The 22,135-nt window shown below is 36.9% G+C and overlaps 1 protein-coding gene across 5 annotated transcripts in view; it reads right to left on the reverse strand.

Moving 5' to 3' along the window:
* The window catches only part of GRM1 (glutamate metabotropic receptor 1), a 407,487-nt gene that overhangs the window by 314,092 nt on the left and 71,260 nt on the right, over window positions 1–22,135 (reverse strand). The window lies entirely within an intron of this gene.

Raw genomic sequence — 22,135 nt, forward strand, 5'->3', positions numbered from 1 at the left:
GTCTGTCTCCCTCACACTCTTTGCTGTATCTTTTTCACCACGGTGCACACCTGGGATATAGTAGGCATCAACAAATATTTTTAAATGAATTAATAAATCTCTACTTTACAAATGAATTAACAGAGATATAAGGCCATAAAGCTGGTAAGCAGTGGTCAAGATTTGAGCCCAAAGCTCAGTTTTTTACCTTATCTAGGTATCTAATTTGGCATAATCAAATAGCTACACAAAATAGCACGTGAGTAAACACAAAATAAATGACATAAATAACAAGGATTTGTTTAAAAAAAAAAAAACAAACACTCCAAACTGGCTTTGTCAGGGACAACTTTCAAGAAGGTGGTAGACTTGAATAGAGCCTTGGAAAATGGGTCATCTCACGACTGACTGGGAGAAAAAATTGGGTGAGCACAGACAGGAGAAGCACATGCCATCTCTGGAACAGCAGGAGAACGTTCTGGTAGGAGATGGTAGAAGTACACTATGTTTTGAATCTTAACATCCCAGTATGACACCCAGACAACCAAGTCCTGATTCAGATTGATGTCTTTGGGCAGGAGGGATGGGAAGCATTCCTCCTAAATTCCACAGATGCACTTTAAGTATGCATTTCCTCAAAACCTACCTGTCAGATGTATCTACTTATCTCTCTAATTTTTTTGCTAGATCAATGCAATTGAGAGGTGATTAAAGCGAGGAAAATCAACAACCAGTGAAAGAGACATAGCAAGTTCCCAGGGGTAACCAGAATTTCTGGGACAACCTTCCATTTCTGGCTTGAAGGGTAAAAGCTCCAGTAAGAACAGCCACCTCATGCCAGCTGAGACAAAGCTGCGATTTCCTGAAGGAAGCTCTAAAGGTGCTCAGCTCAGTCAAGCCCTAGGGCTCTTTCACTGTGCCTGGAAGCATTAAAGGTACATAAGTGAATATTAAAAACAGAGAAAAACTATGTAGACACTGACAACAGAAAAATATATGCTTAAGCTAGTATACCACTACATTTGCCCAGATGTTTGTATTTATTTTGCATATTGTTCCTATATTATATTTTTGTATTTTGTCTCCTTTGGAATAGTAACACTGTTTAAACCAAATATTCACAGAAAAAAATTATCAAGAAGGTTTTAAGTGTTTTTTAATCCTATAAGAGAAGAAATATGAGTTGTCACAGAAGGCCATGACAGGAACAGAACATTGTAGGAATTGTGTCAAGGGAAATCTTGCAAATTCAGCGTACTTGAATAAAGGTACATTAGAGGCCACTGAGGCCAGGGAAGGAGAAAGTAGTTATGGTCCTATCACCAAATGCTACCCACAGCACAAAAAGCAGGTTCACTACCCTTGTACAGACAGAATCCAAAAAGCAATAAGGCTAGAAAGCATTTGTGTTTGCTTAACCAGTAATTATTAATAACATAGTGTTCACTTATCATCATTCTAGGTGCACTGGGGTGCACAATCATTCCTAGCATCATAATCTGTCTTCAAGACACCTAGTCTAGCAGAGGAGCTGGTCCATAGACACGGGGAATGATACCACAAAGCTGACTAGATTTAAGTGCATTGAGAATTACAGATGATGAAAGTAGCTCAGTGAGGTGATAAATTAGAAGACACTGTTCATTGATAGTCTCTTAGAAGGTCAAAGCTATAGAGACTTGGAGGCTCCCTGGATACAAAGTTCTCTTCAGTTTGGGAGATGTAGCCCTTATGACAGAATCAGTGATTAAAAGAAAAAATACTGATGAGAACTAAATTGAGAATTTGCTCCCTGCATCATATGAGATGTCAGAATGGACACTACTGTTCAAGGAGGGAATGTTTCCTATAAGAAGGGCAAAATAAGAACAAGTTTCTTGAAGGCCAGGGTTTGTCTGAGACCACTTAATCAGTCAGGGATTTCTTTCCTCCCTCTACCATGAAAAGGGAAGTCCTGGCCATCCACAAAGATATCCAAGATTCTTTAATTAGGCAACATATGTGTGTTATATGGAAGATGACAAGATTATGCACCTGAACTTCTGTCTCAGAATTTAAGCTTGCATTAGGACTTGCAGTTACAGTGAATTTCCATTAACCAAGTTTTTTCCCAATCACATTCTACAAAGGAAATGAGTTTTCCTTAAATAAATAATACCACCCCAAGAGTAACTACAAATAACACTTAATCAAGTATTCAATGTTTTCAAACTACAACTTAAAAGAAAACAATTTCTAAATACAGAACATTTTCAATATTGCTACAGACCAAATTCCACTATCACAAAACTCTAGGACTTGTTTGGAATCTTTTGCCATACAAAGCTTTGATCTGTGAGTTCTAGGGTGCTGTAGGGAAGTTATCACAATACTGAGAGGCAAGAGACCCAAGCTTGGGTGGCTTTCCAATCATTATGCAACTGGGGTGCTGACATTCAGCCTCCAAGGCCTCAGAGTGCCAACTGTCAAGTCAACTAGTCAAATGAGTTACCTTAAAAGTTCCCTCTTAGTCTCAACATTCCTTGACTCTAGCAAGAGAATATTAGTGTAGATATCAAAATTTGGGTTCTCATAAAGTTATATGTGGCTGTAATTTGCTATACCAAAAATATTACAAGGTACGAATGCTGTACTAAAACTAAAAAATACTAATATTCTAAAGATTCCAGACCCTTAAAGAAAAATGAATAATGACATATATTTATGAGTTGTTTTTTTAGTTTACTTATCTTTTTTTTCGAGTACTCCCTTTTTTTATTCCATTTCTAAAACTCATTCATTAGACTGACATAAAATAACAACTATGAACAAAGCTTTCAAAAACCTATTTTTAAAAAAGGTTATTTGCTTGTCACCATGAGTTTTCAACAATGTTTTATTCATTTATTTATAATTTACTCCTTTTTACTTGCATATGTGATAAATTTTAACTAAGGGCATTTAGTTTAGTATTACTCATTTAAAGGTTACTTATTCCAAAAGTCCAGATTATCTGTTTCTATTCCCCACCAAATGAAGAAGACAATCTGAATTTCCAGATTTTGTTCTTTTAGTTCCTCAACCAAGCACAATCTGACCACTACCGCCCACCACTCTCCTGAAACTACTCACCAAAAGCTACTACTACTCTGAAATTAATCATTCTGGTTGCTTAATTTTTATCCCTACCCATTGTGAAATATAAACCACAACACAGAAAAGCTCACAAAATAGAAATGTACAGTCCAAAGATTTTTTCCACAAGAAATACCCATAAAAACATCACTCAGATCAAGGAGAACATACCAGACCTCAACAATTGCCGCATGCCCATCTAGGTCATTACCCCTTCTTCCTTTCAAAGAACCACTGTCCTAATTTAGAGTACTCATTCTCCTAGTTTTCTTTTGCATTTTTATCACCTAAGCAAGTATTCCTAAGCACTATGGGTTTAATTATACCTGCCTCTGTATCTTATCTGACTTTTCTCACTCATATCATGTTTCACATTTTTATCTTTTTCTTGCATGAATTCTATTTATGAGTAAACCACCATTTCCTTGCCCATTCCAGTGAGGACACAGTGGCTTATTTTGAAGTGTTCAGCCCAGGTAACTTCTCTGGAGCATTTAGCAAAGTTGACCATTATCTCTTTGAAATTCTCTTCTCTCCTTTGTTTTACAGCAAAGCTCTCCAGGATTTCCTTTTCTCACTTTGATTGTTCTTCAGAGTTTCTACTAAGTATTCTTCCTCATGCTCCCCACATACAGGTCTTCTTTAGGCATCTTTCTTTATCTCCTCCTTGATCATTATCACTAGGCAACCACTCCTTCTCTTATCACTGGTCCCCAGCTACTTTTCTAGAAAGATTTTTCATGACCTCCTGCCTTCCTTCACCCTCAATACAGCCTAGACCCTTCCTTCCCACTAGACATTTTACATAGATATTCCCCCTAAACATGCCATTCTCCTCTTTACCTTTGTGCCTCTTCGTATGGCACAACTCCAGCCTGGAAGTCTATCTCCCATCTTTACCCTTTAATTTGCCAATCAAATGTTTCCCCCTGTGAAGTCTTCAGGAACACTCTGGCAGCTTTAACTGCTCCTTCATCTGTGTTCCATGAGCGCATTGTGCAATCCTCCACTACAACACTTACTGTGTTGTATTGTGACAATTTGTGCATGTCTGTATCCCTCAGCAGAGGACAAGGAATTACGTCTTATTCATCTCTGTATCCCTGAGAGTGCCTGGTGTGTAAATGTTGCCAAAATGAAGGAATCTGTTTACTTGGTAACCTTTATGAGTTTCCTGAGCTAGGGGAAGCCTCATAGCATTCACATTCGTGCTGTGTTTGCCTGCCAAAGCTGCATAAAAATTTTATGTGGTAGGTGTTGCAGGTTGGGTTCCCTTGGAAGCATACTTTGAGATGAAGACTAGCATGCAGGATGTTTATTATGTAATGTTCTAGGAACCAACATCTGTAGAAGGAAATGAAAAGAAAGAGAAAGAAGCAAGACTGGGCTGAGGAAAACGTCAAGTTGGGATGTCTCAGTGGAAGCCTTTTCCCACACTACCAGGGATTCTGAGGCTAGAATGTTCCAAAGTGGGGTAGCCAAGCTGGGGCTGTGTATTCCCTCCCCTGCAATAGTAGAGGCATGACCTCCTTAGCCTAGCCAATCCCTGAAGGGCTGTTACCACTAAAACTGACACTGCCAGTCACAATTCTAGCTTCAGAGTGTCCACCACAGTATAAAATGTTGTTAAAAAGAATTTCATAAATCAATATGCTGGGGCACCTAATCAGTTCATCTGCCTTTGGCTTGGGTCCTGGGATCAAACCCCTCATCAGGTTCCCTGCTCAGCAGGGAATCTGCTTCTCCCTCTCCCTCTGCTCCTCTGCCCCCCACCCTCTCAAGCTCTCTCTAAAACAAATTTTTAAAAAATCTTAAAAAAAAAAAATCAGGGGGCGCCTGGGTGGCTCATTGGGTAAGGCCTTTGCCTTCAGCTTAGGTCATGATCCCAGGGTCCTGGGATCAAGTCCCCCATTGGGCTTTCTCCTCGGCAGGGAGCCTGCTTCTCTTCCTCTCTCTCTGCCTCTGTCAAATAAATAAAAATTTGATCTCTGTCAAATAAATAAAAATTTGATCTCTGTCAAATAAATAAATAAGATCTTTAAAAATAAAAAATAAATTAAAAAAATTTAAAAATCAATATTCTAAGTTATGTATAATGTCTATTAGATAAGATTTCCAGCAGCTCAAAATATATCTACGTCATTATGAAAATATTATAATTGCCAATTTCACCATGTTTGGCATAAAAGTTGCAGTTCTACCTTTACAATCTTTGTTTTCTTCCTTCTGGCCTTGTGCCAACACTCCTAAAGGTCAGTCACTCCACACATAAGACCCCCCAGAATAACATTACAAAAGCTGTAGAGAGAGACCCTTGCAGTGAGAATTTAATATGCCTTCCTTTGGAAAGACTGAAGTAACAGAAAACAAGGTATTTGGTTGTTCAGCAGTTAACATTAATGAAGTGCACAGTTCAGTTTTCTCAGCCACATTTCTGTGAACATTGGAAATAAAAATTTTGAAAATCTCAACTAAGTGCCAAAGCATCTGAATATCTAACTTCTGGCTAAATATTTCAGTTTCTTCACAAGTTTTTTCTTCCATTATTTTGTATACCTAACAGTGTGAAGAAGAAAAAGAAGGGGGGGAGGCAGGAATAGATAGTTGTATGATTCTCTCTGGGGCAATCTCAAAATATAAGCTGCCAAACTAGAGGGATTCTTTTTCTTTACATGGGAAAATAGTAATGCTATTTACCCCTAAAAGGGTAAAATCTGCACTTTTTAAATTTCTTCTAGAATAGTCTAACATATGAGTCACCAACATAGGAAACACATAGGTGTGCCAAAAAGGACTGTCCCAAGAGACAGGGAAGTAAAAGACCAGAATTTGAGAAATCTGCATTAGTAAATCTGATTACTGATTTCTGAGGCTAGCATAATGAAAAGAGTGCTGTGACTGTGGCTGCCAGGTTTCCAGAATGAGCAAATAGATGAAGTGTGTTGCTTTTAACCAGGATAAGATATATATAAGAGAAGGAGCAAGTTTGGGAGAGAAAGATTAAGAGCTCAGTTTTGAAAATCTTCAGCAGAGATGGCTGGACACTATCCAGTGGAGATTTAAGATAGTTTTAGATCTCTCAGTCTGCTGGAGGCTGAGCTAGGAATATGAATTTGGCAGACATAAGTTAAAAGACTCATTCATTCATGCATTTACCATCCAACTAGCTACGAGCCAGGTACCATGCTGGGTTCCAGATAAAAAGAAGTTAGTATGCTGAATGATAGCTGATGCTGTGGAAGTAGATGACACCACGCAAGGAAGGACAGGAGGAATGAGAAGAAAACCAGTGACAGAACTCTTGAAAGGATCAAGACTGAGGACATGGGCATGATAAGAGAAACGTGAAAAGACTAAGAAGAAAAGGCTGAATAGGTAAAAGGAGAACTAGAGTAGAGTAGGAGCCCAGAATGTAAGGCAGAGACAAGAACTGGACAAAGTTTAGACTGTTACATGAGACAGGCTTCTCTACAGAACTTACCTTGAACCCTGGAATGTGCCATTTCACCTCTGATAATAACATCTGGCTGCAAAAATAGTAGCTCTAACATGCTGCCACATGAAAACACTCACAGGTCAATTTTATCACTAATATTACTAGTAGATTATAACTATTTATAGCATTATCATTACCAACAATGTTCCATAATTTTAAAACATCAAAAGAAGGACTTTGAAAAATGGACCCTGGTTTTAGTCCTGAGGAGATCCTCTGACAGGGCAGATGCAGCGTGGTGGATGGCAGTGGATCAGATCACAGCAGGCTGGGAAGTGACTGACTGAGAGGGAGGGGAAGAGACAGAGTGCAGACCAGCATGTCCAAATTGCTGGCCATCAAAGAAAGATAGAGGGGAGTAGACAGGCAGCTAATAGAGGCTTCTGTTAAATGTGTGGAGAGTATGTTCATATACTAAAGGGTCAGTGGAGTAAGAAAGAGTGAGGATACAAGTTAGAGAAGGAATAATGAGAAGGATTCTTGGAATACTACATTGGACTATGTTCAAGAGCAAAGGTAAATTTCTAACAGCATCAAAATCTATCAAGTACCTCAGCAAATACCTAACAAGGAAGCATAACGTGTTATTGGATTATGTTAAAAATGATCCCAAAAACTGAAATAATCATTTCACAGTGTATATATATATATATATTATATCATCACATTGTGAATCTTTTTTAAAAAATCACACTGTGGAACTTAAATATATACAATTTTTACTTATCAATCAGACCTCAATAAATCTGTGGCAAAAAGAAAAGTAAAAATAAAAAATTAAAGTCATCTGGAAATATACATAAACATATATTTAAAATAATTAAATATGTATCAGATTCAAAAATTGGAAAGCTTACAAGAATAAATATTTCTCCTGAAATTAATATACAGAGTCAATGAATTCCATATCACCAGCAGGTTATTTTATATGTGCATTAAAAAGGCCATGAATAGCTCAGACATACTTGAAGAAGAAAATGGTAGAAAGGACTTACCCAGATATCAAGTCTTATATAAAGCTAAGGTAATCAAGATGGTGAACATTTATTGCAAGGATGGACTTTAAAATCAACAGAATATAACTGAAGTTCAGAAGCAACTCTATACACATTTATTGCAAAGATGGACTTTTAAATCAATAGAATATAACTGAAGTTCAGAAGCAACTCCATACATACAAGAAAAGCTATTAACTTGTTATAACAAGTTAGCACTCCAAAGCAATGGAGAAAAGGCAGACTTTTCAATCAATGGAACTGTTATAATGGATACTTATATCCATAAGTAAAAATCACTTCCATGAGAATTAAAAACCTGAGTGGAAGAGGCAAAATTTTAAAACTTTTAGAAAAGAACACAGATGAGTATCTTCTTAATCTTGGGATAGGGATCTTTAACAAGACACTTATTAATAAATATTTAATAAGCACTTGCTATAAAGGAAGATATCAATAATTTTAACTATATTAAAACTGAGAAATTCTGCTTGTTATAAAACTCCATGGAAAAGGCAAAGAGACAGACCACAAAAAGGAAGATATTTGTAAGCTGATAATGCTTGATCTCAGTACACAGCCAACTCAGTGAGAAACTCAAATTAAAACAAAAACAAAAAACAAAAAAAAAACCCACTATCCAATAGAAAAATAGACAAAGAACTTGAAAAGAAGTTTCACAGAAGTCAAAATCCAAATCACCAATAAACTTATTTTTTAAAAAAATGTACTCAACCTCACTGGTAATAAAGAGAATGCAAATTGAAACAAGTTAACATTAAACATCCTTAAGATTGGAAAAAATTTAAAAGTCCAATACCAAAAGTTGGCCAGGATTTGGAGCATCAGAAATTGTCATATACCACTGGTGGGAGTATAAATTCACACACTCTTTTTGGAGTGGCATTATCTAGAATAGCTAAAGCATATAACCCTTTGATCCAGCAATCTCACTGCCAGGTATATAACTTAAATGCATGCACCAAGAGACATTGTTCATAATTGCCCATAACTGGAAACTTACCAAATTGCCATTATCAGTAAAATTCATAAATAAGCTGTGATATTCCTTCAATTGGACACTATGCAGTATTAAAAATGAGTGCCAAACTAAAGTTCCATGCAACGACATGAATGAACTCCACCACCATAAGATAAGCAAAATTAAGGCACAAAAGAATATGTACAATGTGATCCCACTTATATAAAGTTCAAAAATAGAAAAATTAACCTTTTTAATTAGAGATGAACACATCAGTGGCAAAATCATAAAGATAAGCAAAATCAGTTTTACTATCAAAGTCAGCTGAGTGTAAACACTAGGATAAAGGAAGGAGTCTGCAACTGGGATAAATTTACCTGGTTAGTTTCCTGTCACTCTGCCTTCAGTAGTTACTCTAAATCTTCTATATAAAATGTTCTGTTTCCTGCTCCCGTCGATGCTTATATAGATATTTGTTCTATTTTATTTATATAACTGTCCATTTGGATTTTATGTACTTGTCTGTGTGCGAGTAATATTTCTTGTAATATTTCTTAATAAAAAGTGTAAGGAGAAAAAAGCATAAGTGGTGAGATTAACTTTAGTGGGGAAAAATAACTTTACCTAATAACTTATTATGAGACTGAACATAATCTACATACCATGCTTGCCTCTACACCTAAGATGAAACACATACTCAATTACACTGCTTATATTAAATTATCTGTAAACAAGAGCCAACATAAAAAAAATGCCATTGAAAGCTGGATTTTTTTTTACCTTCAATTCAGAAATACTTTAAGATCTTTTCTAACTACTGAGGACTCTGTTGTCACCAGAAATCCTAATCTGTTTGTGTAGATGTCCTACAGGACAGCAATATTATTAATTTCATTTTCAAATGGATAAGCAGTTTACCAAGGCATTTGGTTACATGTTATCCTACTGAAATAAGTTGTCTAATCCATATATTCTGAAGTTCAGCATACTACAGTATTAAAAACGATCATATCTTAGACATTTCGTTTTCTTCCCCTGTGCTTTGGTATCTACTTTTAAAGGCCAATACACAAATTAACTGAGTTAGCCACTCTGATTTATCCTAGAATTACTGATTGTGAGACTTAGAAGCAATATTTATTCTTTTAATTGCTATGACTTCCGCAAATACATATGGAGCAGTGTGCACTGTGAAAGGCAATGCACCAGGAGTGGGGAAGGATGTTATGTAAGAGAATAATGCATGGCCAATGAGAAAGCCACAAAAACTAAGTCCAATAGATCCATATGAAATAAACTAGCCATAAAGCAAAACTGACATATATGCTAAACGGAGGTGGAAGTAATACGCTGTAGGAATATTTAAGGCAAACGGGGTAAATCAGGACAGACTGTCATTTGAAGGAGACAGAGAATCCACGTTCGGCCCCTACCAGTGCATGAATTTGAACAAGTTCCTCCCACACGGCAGAAGCAGGAAACTGCAGAAGCACAGGATAAAGGTGCTGGATACGCTCAAAGATTGTAAACGAGATTGATAAACTGGTAGTACTCATTCTGTGGAGGGGCGTTGAGAGACAAGATACTGGACAGGCAGTTTGGAACCCATCTTTGAGAACACAGAAACAGTTTTAATTTTTCTAGAGTTACTGGGTTAAGCCACCGCTAACACGAGACAGAAAAATACGACCTGCCACACGGTTTTGCAAACACATCCCAAAATTATAAGCCTTAATGAGATTCTATTTAACAAATTTTCCTCACCCACATTGCCTTGTTACTGGAGGTACTTCGTCTCCCGTACTAGCAAGCACCTGCCCTGCGGCTTCATGTATTTGTATTATTGCCGCCCCAAATTAAAACTCTGTTGTACTAAAGCTTCCGGAATTTTTGCACGGAACAGATCCAGGGATGCCCCTTCTTCCAGCCTCCGACTACCCTACCACCCGTTTCCCTTCTGAACCGTGTCCCCTGCCATCCTCTGCCTCGGGGACAAGCCAACACCACATTCCGAGTTTAGCTCCTCATCGCGGATCAGCCATGAGCTCCCAGCTTCATCGGAATCATTCCACAGGGGTGGAGGCCCCCCGTCAGTCGCCTCTGGGGGCCTCCTGTACCGACCTCTCTGGGCTTCTATGTCAACCAAGACGACGAGCGTCTGGACCGTGTGGGCTGCGAAGCGCGAGGGCGCTGAGCATCTCTTGACGCAAAAGCAGCGCGACAGTGGCGCCGCCTTCCGGGATATGCCGCAGCAGTCCCAGTATGAACGGGGTAAAACCCTGACACCACAGAAACCGCTCGGGCCTACAGAAGAACCCGAACCAGGCCGTTTCGGATCTGCATGCGCTGGGTTCTCTGTGACTGCCTGGGCGGGGTGAAAGGTCACGAAGATGGCGACCACCTGACTCCCCGGAAGTTGCCCACCCCAAGGCTGGACTGGCCGGTGGCTTTTACAAAAGCTCGCGCTCAAGCACGATTAGGAGCTTCCGGAACCCAGTAGCCTTTGAGGGGTCCCTCGGCATCTGCCTGGTGCCAGGGTTTCTGCCTGAGCTTCTTCCTGTGGCCCCTGGGCAGATTTTTAACGACCCTGCAGCTGTCTCTCAAGCTGTGGGCCAAATGGAAACAATAAAGCTTTTTGCAGCAAAAAATAAGGAAGTAAATAAATAAGTTCATTCATTAATTAAACAATATTTTAAAAACAGACGTGAAAGGTTTTTCTCAAGTGGCATGCCTGAAAGATGAGAAAAAAGAGTAAAATCAGAATTCACTTTGGAAACCTCCCTTTCCCACCTATTAGGCAAAAGTCTCCCTAAAATTTAGCAGATTATCTCCAGATTGTCTGTATTTTAGTTCCAGAACAAAGTTAAAATGTGTACAGTATCTTTTTGGATATGTTCGTCATAAACAGAACCACCTTTCAACTCAAACCATTTATTTCCCAAATTTACTAATGTCAGTTACATAATCTAATGTAACTGTCATTCCCTGGCATAGAGGAACATGAAATTTTTTTAAAGTATGCAACAAAGGATGCCTGGGTGGCTCAGTCAGTTGAGCATCTGTCTGCTTGGGCCCAGGTCATGATCTCAGGGTCCTGGAATGGAGCTGGGGTCCTGCTCCCTGCTTGGTGGGAAGCCTGCTTCTCCCTCTCCCTCTGCTCCTCCCCTTGTTTGTGCTCTATCATTCTCTCAAATAAAAATAAATAATTTTTTTTAAAGTAAGCAACAATCTGTAAGAGAAAAAAAAGAAAAGAAGTAAATTCACAGTGTTTTTACTCCAAGTATCATCTGTTTCTTACGTTCAACACAAATACATTTCACTGGATAACATTAAATGCTACTTAACATTATAACAAATTATCCCTTTTGAGGATCAAAACTGCATAGCTAAGAATTATAAAAGGGATGCCTGGGTGGCATTTATTACTCAAGCACATTCTTATGGTGAATTTCCCATTCTATCCTCTTCTTAAGAATTAACACACATCCACATCACTCTTCAGTCAGCTGACACAAAACAAACAGTTGTCTGCCTGTTCATGGGTGATATGCCACCAAGTGAATAAAGGGGTTGAAAGGAGGGAGACCATTTTTTATGCTTATGATTAAGTTCATGATATTAATACTGTATTTCAAATTGAAAATCTTCTGTTGTGGCATATGGTATTAATGCATGTGTGAAATATATGGGAATAAATAATTACTGGGTCCTTTAAGCAGTCCAGTGGCTGAGAATGCCCCACTCCTCCTGAAAGGTCCCCCAACAATGGGTCCGTGATTAAAGGAGCAAAACTGATTCAAAGTGAAGGTCAAGCAAAGCTTTATTTCACGCCAAGCATCAAGAATCAAACTGACCAGCCAGGGCCACGCCTCTTACAGAGAGGGCGACCTCTCTATGCCTTACAGACTAGCTTTTAAGGGCAAAGGCCATGTGGTTGAGCCTGGCCACACACAGGTGGCCAATGAGATTGTAACACACAGAGAAAGCTGCACAGTCGTGTTAGGTCACACATAAGTGACCAAATGAATTACAATTTACCCTATAGTAGACATTTGAACTAGCCTATTACCTTGGTCAGAATTGGCACCCAAAAGGCGCCCAAAGGGCGGGGCCCATACTCCTTGGTAGCTAGGGAGACAGTATGCGCCCCCACTGATTGGATACCTCCACCTGGCCTGACCCACCCTTGTATTTGGGCTTTGTTACCTGGGACTGGTTTCCCAGCTTGCTTTTAAGCAAGTCCCCTGCGGGGGTGGGCAGGGTCAGTTTAAGTTTTACTGCATAAACAACAAAATGACTGTTTAATCCAAGATGGAATCGCTCTGGCTAAATAGGCCCTTATACTTCCAGTGCACTCGATGACAGCAACTGAGGGCTCAAAAGCTGTGTGATCTTCAGCAATCTCCTTCCTCACTCGAGTCTCAATCTGATACTCTGAAAATTTAAGTAAGGTGAACTATGGGTGCCTGGGTGGCTCACGGTGGTCAGGGTCATGACCTTTGGCTCAGGTCATGATCCTGGAGTCCTGGAATTGAGTCCCACATTGGGGTCCCAGCTCCATGGGGAGTCTGCTTCTCCCTCTGACCTTCTCTCCTCTCATGCTCTCTCTCACTTTGTCTCTCTCTCTCTCTCTCTCTCAAATAAATAAAGAAAATCTTAAAAAAAAAAAAAAAAAGTAAGGTGAACTAGTTGGTCTCTAGGTCTTTCCAGAACTCTGAGTCGATGAAAGAAACAACAATTTAATTGTTGCTGCAGAAAATCCCAGGAAAGTCAGGTAGAATGTGAATGGCTCTAGGCTTTAGGCTGATTAAAACAAGAATATTTTTAGCCTAGTTAACTTAAAGTAACCTTAGCTGGGCTGGTAATAAATCTGAGTGTCGGAGTCCAAGTACTGTCAGCACAAAGGGAAAGAGATGCACACTTGGAGCTGCTTGAGAGGAATGGACTGCCTGAGGAAGAGACAAGTTCACCAATTACTGGAAGTATTCTAGGAAAGGCTGGGAGCTCACCTGGCAGGGTGGTTGAGGAACTTGTAAGTGGGGCTCTGAGATCATTTCCAACCTTAAAATATAAAATGGCACCCTAAGCTTCTCTGCCAGAATCCCGTGTTCTTTCTTCTCATGGATCCCACAGCAAAATTGCATCAGCATTATTTTCTGAGCCCTACCCTTCTTCAAGTCCTATAGGGCATGCAAAGATGATTTGAAGAATACACTGCCCTTCTCGGGCATAAGATGAGAGGGAACATGGTAGCTACTAGGGGAGTAGTGATAAGTGACACAGAATAAGCACAGATAAAATACCAAGAAGAGAGAGAGATCACTTCCAAGTTTGCAGAACGAGGATGGAGAACCAATACAGAGTTTATGAAAGAGATTAAGGTGGGGGAGTGCCCTGAAGAAAGACGGGTACAGGAGATACATAATGACTTTTAAGACCCTACCATTCCTGAGATTCCATGTGTTTCACTAAATACCATGAAAATAACACACATACATTAGTTCCCCTACCTTAAAGTCTAATTCTGCCCATATTCTTGACCCATTAGGACAATCAGACAAGGCCAATGGGTTATACCCTGACAATGAGGTATACCCTGCCATCAGAAGTTGAACTAGAACAGGGGTTCACAGTAGATGAGGAATTAGGATCACATTACAGTTATCTTTGGGTGATGTCAGAAAACTGACATACAATTTTAATAACAATATAAAGTTTTTAAAAGACTTTATATAGTTAGATAGAACTTATTTCCTATGGTAATTGACTTGAATTTTTAATTCCATTGATAAATATACATTCAAAATAGTGCTGACCTTAAGTGCATTTCTATCTCTTTGATCAAGCAGGTCATTTAGTTAGACAATGTACTACTATCTGAACATCAGAATTCAGTAGCAGCTTTTAATTTAATTTTGATTACCAATAAAACTTTACCTTTAGCTCAGAAGAATTATCTAATGGTATCTCATATATCAGCCTTTTTTTTTTTTAACTGTTTTGGGCCCCCTTTTTAAACTATTACATGATCTTAGCACATATTCAAGATTTAGGAGTTTAGTCATCATTCTATAGTAAATCCTCCATGACATATCTCAATGAGATTGATTATTATCCTATTTATTATTATCTTATCCTAGTATAAGTAATTATAGTTTGAAGTGAGTCTCCAACTCTTTGCTATGCTTAATATATGCCATTTAGAGTAACTTTTTTTCAATATTTGACATTACACTATTAACAATGAAATGATTAATTATGTTTACACAGAGTAACCTAAGTATCTTGTTTGAAATGCAGATCTTCTGGTGTTTGAAATGCAGATCTTCTGGTATCACTATGAAATGATTAATATAGTATTTAAAATATAGTAATATATCCTGTAGCAGCAAAGATAGTATTGTGATTTGTTCCAAGAACTTACAACATAGAAATGTTAATATATACAAAAATGGGGGAAAAAAGAATCATAATGCCTCAGATCTATTTTAATGTGTAACTACCAGAAAAGTTATGCCCTGACTGTGACTGACAGCGCCTGTCACCTGGAGGGAGTAGATTCCTCATATCAAGAAAAGGAACAGCCACCACAGATCTCCTATTCCCAGCACTCACCCTGTCTCAGTGGTTTTGGGCATACCTCTTACTATCTCCTGTTGGTAGAGAACTAAAATTCGTTGTGTTTAATTCGAACTTCATAGAGTTTACAGTAGATCTTTCTTGTTAAAGACTTCGTTGTCCCTAGAGTTATCTTTATGTATTCAAAAGGTATCTGTATCCAAGAAAGACATGTGACTGATTGACATCAGAGAAGTTTGGGAGGTTTTGTTTGCTTTTTATAAGTACTATTAATAAAAACAAACGTTTAAATTCTAGGTCCCCAAGTAAAATTCTGCAAGATTTTTCTTATTTTTGTTCTATATTTTAGGAGGCCTGATATGATATGAACACTGAGATTTCTTAATACAGTTTTAATATTAATCCCTTTATTATTCAAAGAAAATATCAACATAGAAATAAATGGATATCCTGCTATTTGTTTTATAAATAGTTTCTAAGGAGGATGGAACCTTCTTGAGCAGTCCTTTATTAAGCATCTTAGTGGATTTGTTCATGTGTGTTTGGAAAAAAGAGGTAGAGAAAGCCAGATTTCTTAGGATAATAGAGATTGAATTATTTAGAATATCTAGGGAAATGTGGAAATAAGGGTGTGGGAAATAAAAGTAAAAATAGAGACTCACAGAAGGATGGGGAAAAAATGCATGAGCCTAGGACTGATACAGAAAACCCCAGTGAGGAGTAAAAAGTGTTTTGAATAACATAATAGCATAGCATAATATGGATGAATAAGTTTTTGAAGGAGCTATGCATCAAGGGACACCTCTCCCTAATTATCAGCTCACCAGTCTACCCTAGTGTATATTCACAAATACTTTGAGCATAAACCAACAAATATTCTGAAGTTTACCTCTGAATTAACCAAGAGAGCACATGTGGAAGCAGAAGATCAGTAGTCAAATAAGACTTTAAAAATATAAAGCCCTGAGAACTGACAAAAATCTTACAAAGACATGGAATTATTGAGTTCAAGCCAATCTCACCTAGATCTTGAGGACTAGAGAGCCTTTCTCACTTAACATCCATTTTGCTTATTTCCAACTAAATGTAAATATTTCTGTTCAGAATATTCATTGATGTGATATAAACCCAAAACTATATATATATATGTGTGTGTATATATATACATGTGTATATGTATACATATATACACATATATACATATATACATGTATATGTATACATATATATATACACATATATATATACACATAACATATACACACACACACACATACAGGCAGGCTCTGGTCTCGGAGAGATTCCAAAGTAGAAATAAAAGTTGCAAAAAAAAAAAAAAAGTTGCATGCCTTTTTATGGTATTTCATTAAACAGGATAATTTGTGACAGAAAAACATAAAAGGGAAGGGGAAAATGACAGAAGCTGTATAGGCAAATAAGTATAAATAGTTATTAACATAAAAAGTCTACTTTATCTATGAGACATTTTATACACACCTCATGGTAGCCACAAAACAAAAATCTAGAGCAGAGACTTGAAACATTAGAAATGGGGAAACTGGGAAAATCATCATGGAAAACCACCAACTTAAAAAGGTAGATAGAAACACAAGGAAAAAGAAACAATGGAAATATAAACACCTAGAAAACAAAAGATAAAATTGCATAGTAAGTCCTTATAGCAATAATCACCCTTAAATGTAAATGGATTGAACTTGCCAAAAGGCACAGAGTACCTGGATGGATTAAAAAACAATGCTGCTTTTAAGATATTCATTTCAGCTCAAGACACACAGAGGCTCAAAGTGAAAAAGTAGGAAGATTATACTCCAAGCAAAGGGTAACCAAAAGAAAGTGGGTATAGCCATCCTTCCTTCAGACAAAATAGACTTCAGGCTAAAAATGGTAATAAGAGACAAAAAAGGGTTATTATATAATGATAAAGGTATTACTACATCAAGAAGATAAAACAATAATACATGTATATGATCTTAATACCTGAGCATTGGAATACATTAAGCAAATACTAATATATCTTAAGGGAGAAATAGGCAATAATACAATAATAGCAGGAGACTTCAGCAGCTCACTACCAGCAATATAGGTTGTCCAGACAGAAAATCAACAACAACGACCAAAAAAAGAGACTAAATCACATTTTAGAAAAAATAGACTTAAAAGAATATATAAAACATTCCGTTCAACAGCAGTAGAATACACATTATTCTCAGTGCCCAAGGAACATTCTCTAAATTAAATCATATAGCAGGTCACAAAAAAAATCTTGGCAAATTTAGGAAGATTGAAATCATACAAGAGAAAAGGGAATAGATCTACAAATATGTGAAAACTAAACAACAAACTTCTAAATAACCAGTGGGTTAAAGAAGAAATCAAAAGAAAAATAAAAGATTAAAACAAATGAAAATGAAATACAACTTATCAAAATTTGTGGGATGTAACAAAAGCAGTTCTGAGAGAAAAGTTTTTAGAAATAAATTCATATATTAAGGAATTAGAAATATCTTAAACAACCTGACTTTACACCTCAAGAAGCTAGAAAAAGAGGGAAATGAAGCTGAATTTAACAGAAAAAAAAGAAAATACTGAAAATCAGAGCAGAAATAAATGAAATAGAGGCCAGAAAAACAATAGAAAGGATCGACAAAACCAAGAGCTATTTCTTTGAAATGATAAACAACATTGACAAACCTTAAGATAGACTAAGCAAACCAGAGAGAGAGAGAGAAAGGGGAGGACTCAAACAAACTTAGAAATGAAAGAGGAGACACTATGTATGTACAAATACATAGGTCATAAGAAACTACTATCAACAATTATATACCAAAAACTATATAACCTAGAACGAATGGACACATTTCTAGAAACATACAACCTACCATACAACCCACCAAGACTGAATCAGAAAAAAACAGAAAATCTGAAAAGACCAATAAAGAGTCAAGATATCAAGTCAACAATCAAAAAACTCCCAGGACAAAAAAATCCAGGGCCAGTTAGCTTCATGTAAATTCTACCAAACATTTAAAAAAGAATTAATATCATGAAAATAGAACTGCCCTATGACCCAGCAATTGCACTACTGGTGTTTATAGCAGCAATGTCCACAATAGCCAAACTATGGAAAGAACCTAGATGTCCATCAACAGATGAATGGATCAAGAAGATGTGGCATATATACACAATGGAATACTATGCAGCCATCAAAAGAAATGAAATCTTGCCATTTGCGACAACATGGATGGAACTAGAGCATATCATGCTTAGTGAAATAAGTCAAGCAGAGAAAGACAACTATCATATGATCTCCCTGATATGAGGAAGTGGTGATGCAACATGGGGGCTTAAGTGGGTAGGAGAAGAATAAATGAAACAAGATGGGATTGGAGGGAGACAAACCATAAGTGACTCTTAATCTCACAAAATAAACTGAGGGTTGCTGGGGGGAGGGGGTTTGGGAGAAGGGGGTGGGATTATGGACATTGGGGAGGGTATGTGCTTTGGTGAGTGCTGTGAAGTGTGTAAACCTGGTGATTCACAGACCTGTACCCCTGGGGATAAAAATATATGTTTATAAAAAATTTAAAAAAAAAAAAGAATTAATATCAATCCTTCTCAAACTCTTCCAGAATATTGAGGAAGAGAGAACACTTGCAAAGTCACTCTATGAAGCCAGATTTAAATTGATACCAATACCAGGTAAGGATCTCTCTCTTTTACACACATACACAACTATAGACCAACATTCCTGATAAATATAAATGTAAAAATTCTCAACAAAATATTAGTAAATTGAATTCCAGTATACATTAAAATGATTATATACCATGACCAAGCGGGATTTATTCCTGAGATGCAAGGATGCTTCAACATATGCAAATTAATAAATGTAATTCATCACATCAATAGAATGAAAGATAAAAATCACATAATCATCTCAATAGACACATAACATGCATTTGACAAAATACAACATCCTTTCATGGTTAAAAACCTTCAACAGATTGGGAGTAGAAAACTTATTTCAATATAATAAAGGCCACTTATGACAAACCCAGAGCTAATATTATACAGTGGTGAAAAATTGAAAGTGTTTCCTCTAAGATTAGGAACAAAACAAGGTTGCCCACTCTCACCACTCCTGTTCAACATAGTACTGGTAGTCTAGCTAGAGCAATTAGGCAAGACAAAGAAATAACATGTAACCAAATTGGGAAGAAAAAAGTAAAACTGTCACTATTTGCTGATGGTGAGATCTCATATATAGAAAATCCCAAAGAGTCAATCAAAAAAACTATTGTAATTAATCAACAATTTCAGTAAATTTATACTGGCAGATTTATAAAATCAATTTACAGAAATGAGTGGCTTTCCTTCACGCTAATGATGAAACATTGGAAAAATAAAAATATTACCCCATTCTAACATCAAAAGCAATAAAATACTTGGGAGAAATTTAACCAAGGATGTAACAGATTTGTACAATGAAAACTACAAGACTTTGTTCAATTAAGTAAAAGAAAACACCAACAAATGGAAAGACATATCATGTTTGTGGATCAAGAAAATTAATATTGATAAAATGGCCATATTACCAAAGCCATTTACAGATTCGACACAATCCCCATCAAAATACCAAAGGCATTCCTCACAGAAATAGAAGAAACAATCCTAAAATGTATATGGAACCACACAAGACCCTGAATGGTCAAAAGTATTCCTGAGGAAAAAGCAAAGCTGGAGGCATCACACTTTCTGATTTCAAGCTATGCTATAAAGTCATTGTAATAAAAATAATATCATACTGGCACAGAAATAAACACATAAATCAGTAGAACAGAATAGAGCCCAGAATTAAGTCCCAGCATATATGCTTAATTAGTGTTTCATGAGGGAGCCAAGAACATCCAATCTTTCAACAAAAGATAGTCTCTTCAACAAACACATATAGAACAATGAAATTGGACCCTTATCTCACACTTCTCACAAAAGTTAACTCAAATTAGATCAAAGACTTAAACATAGGACCTGATACCGTAATACTTTAGAAGAAAACGGGGGAAATTTATCAGTATTGGTCTTGGCAGTGATTTTGGGGACATGACAATTACAGCATAAACAACAAAAACAAAAATTAAAAAATGGGACCACATCATACAAAAGATTCTGCAGCGCAAAAGAAACAATTAACAAAGTAAAAAGGCACCTTAAGAATGAAAGAAAATTCTTGCAGACCATGTGTCAGATAAAGAGTTAATATCCAGAATATATAAAGAATTTACACAACTTAAAAAAAAAAAAAAGGCAGACTAAAAAATGGACAGAAGACGTTTTTCCAAAGAAGACATCAAAATGGCTAACAGGCACATGAAGTGATTTTCAAAAACACTAATCATCAAGGAAACACAAATAAAACCACAATAAATTATCCTCTCACAGCTATTAAAATGGCTATTATTTGACAAGAGACAGTGGGTGCTGGCAAGGATGTAGTGAAAAGGGAACATTTATATACTGTTTGTGAGAATGTAAATTAGTCCAACCATTATGGAAAACAATATGAAGGTTCCTCAAAAAAGTGAAAAATAAACTTACTATAAGATCTAGCAATTCCATTCTGGAAATATACCCAAAGGAAAGCAAAACAGGAGTTCAATAAGATATATGCATCCTCATGTTTATCACAGCACTATTCATAATAACCAAGGTATGGAAACAACCCAAATGCCCACCAGTGAATGAATGGATGAAAAACATGTGCCGTGGGTACATAGTTGAAGATTATTGAGCCATGGGAAAAATGGATATCCTGCCATTTGTGACAACATGGAGGAAACTTGAGCACATTATGCTAAGCAAGATAAGTCAGACAGAGAAAGACAAGTACTGGACAGTATCACTTATATGTGGAATCTAAAAAAAAAAAAGAAACCTGTTAAAAAATTGGAATAAAATCATGATTACCGGGAGCTGGGAGCTGGGGGAATAAGGCTGAGGGTTTTTTAAGGGTACAAACCTATAATGAGTACCAAATAACCATAGAAGCTTAATGTACAGTATATTGAACAGAGACAATAATATAATACTATAAGCATGATGGAGATAAACATCATTACAAATGGCAACCATATTCCAGTATATAAATATAACAAAATAACTTGTTGTGCACCTTTAATTTATGCAATGTTACATGTCCAATTTATCCAATAAGAAAAGGCCTATGTCCTATAACATTAGAAAATAATACATGAGATGAATAACATGGTGAAGATCCTACTCCCATTTACCCACATTCTTTCTCCTACCAAAGGTTAAGAGAAAATTATTCCAGCTCTAGGAAGAGGAGAGTTGGTGTCACTAGCAATGTTTCAGAAGCTGTTGGAGAGAAAAAAGAAATTTTTGGAGAGAAAAAAAAGAAATCAGTTTGGTATGAATCTGTCATTGGGTAATATTGCCAGTGGGAATCAGTTTGGCCTAAAAGTTAGAAGAAAAGTCTATGTTCTTCCGTTGCTTCTTCTTGGTATTGTTTCTTCAGATACATTAGGCACTGGGCTTCCAATTCAGCATCTCCCTTGTGACAAGAAGGATAAATTCAATCTGCAAGAGAGTCGGAAGTCCTGCCTGTGTCCTTAATCCATGCACACACTGGAATAAAGCCGATACTCCAAGTCATGTGTGTATAAACTGTCATCCAGAACCATGCAAGAGAGGAGAAATCACACTACAAATTTAATACCGAAAATAATATACAAAATTATATGAAGACCTTAAGATTAGTGCAGACAAAAATCACCAAGGTATGAGGTAATGAGGGCCTGGGAAAGGTGAAGAAAGTTGAGGGATAGAAAAGTTAATCATGGACTTTGGAATTATTTCAGAAAAAAAAAAAAAAAAGTTGAGAGCCTGGGCGATTGATTAATTATGAGGTAAATGGAGGATAATAGGCGGAATTTCAACAATTCAAAGATG

The sequence above is a fragment of the Mustela erminea genome, chromosome 4, assembly GCF_009829155.1.
Source record: "Mustela erminea isolate mMusErm1 chromosome 4, mMusErm1.Pri, whole genome shotgun sequence".
NCBI classification, from domain to species: domain Eukaryota; kingdom Metazoa; phylum Chordata; class Mammalia; order Carnivora; family Mustelidae; genus Mustela; species Mustela erminea.